The sequence below is a fragment of the Trifolium pratense genome, linkage group LG1 (genome assembly GCF_020283565.1).
Source record: "Trifolium pratense cultivar HEN17-A07 linkage group LG1, ARS_RC_1.1, whole genome shotgun sequence".
NCBI classification, from domain to species: domain Eukaryota; kingdom Viridiplantae; phylum Streptophyta; class Magnoliopsida; order Fabales; family Fabaceae; genus Trifolium; species Trifolium pratense.
Window position 1 is genome coordinate 43422215 of NC_060059.1, and position 3035 is coordinate 43425249.

The window sequence follows — 3035 nt, forward strand, 5'->3', positions numbered from 1 at the left end:
GTTTTTAGCCTATTTTAGGGTCGTTTTTATGATTTTTGGCCAATTTTAGTATTTGTACTCATTTTTATAGTTTTTGGCCAATTTTAGTGTTTGTAGTCATTTTTATGGTTTTTAGCCTATTTTAGGGTCGATATTTGGGATTTTGGCCAATTTTAGTTTTTGTAGTCGTTTTTATGATTTTTAGCATATTTTAGTGTTTGTAGTCATTTTTATGGTTTTTGGCCTATTTTAGGGTCGATATTTGGGATTTTGGCTAATTTTAGTGTTTGTAGTCATTTTTATGGTATTTGGCCAATTTTAGTGTTTGTAGTGGTTTTTAATGTTTTTGGCCTATTTTAGGGTCGATAAATATAGTTTTTGGCCAATTTTAGTGTTTGTAGTCGTTTTAATGGGTTTTGGCCTATTTTATTGTTTGCAGTCGTTTTTATGGTTTTTAGCCTATTTTAGGGTTGATATTTGGGATGTTGGCTAATTTTAGTTTTTGTAGTCGTTTCTATGATTTTTGGCATATTTTAGTGTTTGTAGTCATTTTTATGGTTTTTGGCCAATTTTAGTGTTTGTAGTGGTTTTTAATGTTTTTGGCCTATTTTAGGGTCGTTTATATAGTTTTTGGCCAATTTTAGTGTTTGTAGTCGTTTTTATGGTTTTTGTCCTATTTTAGTGTTTGTAGTGGTTTTTAATGGTTTTGGCCTATTTTAGGGCCGATATTTGGGATTTTGGCCAATTTTAGTGTGTTGTAGTCATTTTTACGGTTTTTGGCCAAATTATGGTTTTTGACCTATTTTAGGTCGTTTATATGGTTCTTGGCCAATTTTGGTGTTTGTAGTCGTTTATATGGTTTTTGGCCAATTTTGGTGTTTGTAGGCGTTTTTATGGTTTTTGGCCTATTTTAATGTTTGTAGTCATTTTTATGGTTTTTGGCCTATTTTAGGGTCGTTTATATAGGTTTTGGCCAATTTTAGTGTTTGTAGTCGTTTTTTATGGTTTTTGGCCTATTTTATTGTTTGTAGTCGTTTTTATGGTTTTTGGCCTATTTTAGGGTCGATATTTGGGATTTTGGCCAATTTTAGTTTTTGTAGTCGTTTTATGATTTTTAGCATATTTTAGTGTTTGTAGTCGTTTTGATGGTTTTTAGCCTATTTTAGGGTCGTTTTTATGATTTTTGGCCAATTTTAGTATTTGTACTCATTTTTATAGTTTTTGGCCAATTTTAGTGTTTGTAGTCATTTTTATGGTTTTTAGCCTATATTAGGGTCGATATTTGGGATGTTGGCCAATTTTAATGTTTGTAGTGGTTTTTAATGTTTTTGGCCTATTTTAGTGTTTGTAGTGGTTTTTAATGTTTTTGGCCTATTTTAGGGTCGATATTTGGGATTTTAGCCAATTTTAGTGTTTGTAGTCATTTTTTTGGTTTTTGGCCAAATTATGGTTTTTGACATATTTTAGGTAGTTTATATGGTTTTTGGCCAATTTTGGTGTTTGTAGTCGTTTATATGGTTTTTGGCCAATTTTGGTGTTTGTAGTCGTTTATATGGTTTTTGGCCAATTTTGGTGTTTGTAGTCGTTTTTATGGTTTTTGGCCTATTTTAATGTTTGTAGTGGTTTTTAATGTTTTTGGCCTATTTTAGGGTCGTTTATATAGGTTTTGGCCAATTTTAGTGTTTGTAGTTGTTTTTTTTATGGTTTTTAGCCTATTTTATTGTTTGTAGTCGTTTTTATTGTTTTTGGCCTATTTTAGGGACGATAATTGGGATTTTGGCGAATTTTAGTGTTTGTAGTCGTTTTTATGGTTTTTGGGCTAGTGTTTGTAGTGGTTTTTAATGTTTTTGGGCTATTTTACGGTCGATATTTGGGATTTTGGCAAATTTTAGTGTTTGTAGTCGTGTTTACGGTTTTTGGCCAATTTTAATGTTTGTAGTCATTTTTATAGTTTTTGGCCAATTTTAGTGTTTGTATTCATTTTTATGGTTTTTGGCCAATTTTAGTGTTTGTAGTCGTTTTTATGGGTTTTGGCCAATTTTAGTGTTTGTAGTGGTTTTTAATGTTTTTGGCCTATTTTAGGGTCGTTTATATAGTTTTTGGCCAATTTTAGTGTTTGTAGTCGTTTTTATGATTTTTAGCATATTTTAGTGTTTGTAGTCATTTTTATGGTTTTTGGCCTATTTTAGGGTCGATATTTGGGATTTTGGCTAATTTTAGTGTTTGTAGTCATTTTTATGGGTTTTGGCCAATTTTAGTGTTTGTAGTGGTTTTTAATGTTTTTGGCCTATTTTAGGGTCGTTTATATAGTTTTTGGCCAATTTTAGTGTTTGTAGTCGTTTTTATGGTTTTTGGGCTATTTTAGTGTTTGTAGTCGTTTTTATGGTTTTTGGCCTATTTTAGGGTCGATATTTGGGATTTTGGCCAATTTTAGTTTTTGTAGTCGTTTTTATGATTTTTAGCATATTTTAGTGTTTGTAGTCATTTATATGGTTTTTGGCCTATTTTAGGGTCGATATTTGGGATTTTGGCTAATTTTAGTGTTTGTAGTCATTTTTATGGTTTTTGGCCAATTTTAGTGTTTGTAGTGGTTTTTAATGTTTTTGGCCTATTTTAGGGTCGATAAATATAGTTTTTGGCCAATTTTAGTGTTTGTAGTCGTTTTAATGGGTTTTGGCCAATTTTAGTGTTGGTTGTCATTTTTATGGTTTTTGGCCTATTTTATTGTTTGCAGTCGTTTTTATGGTTTTTTGCCTATTTTAGGGTCGATATTTGGGATGTTGGCTAATTTTAGTTTTTGTAGTCGTTTCTATGATTTTTGGCATATTTTAGTGTTTGTAGTCATTTTTATGGTTTTTGGCCAATTTTAGTGTTTGTAGTGGTTTTTAATGTTTTTGGCCTATTTTAGGGTCGTTTATATAGTTTTTGGCCAATTTTAGTGTTTGTAGTCGTTTTTATGGTTTTTGTCCTATTTTAGTGTTTGTAGTGGTTTTTAATGGTTTTGGCCTATTTTAGGGCCGATATTTGGGATTTTGGCCAATTTTAGTGTGTTGTAG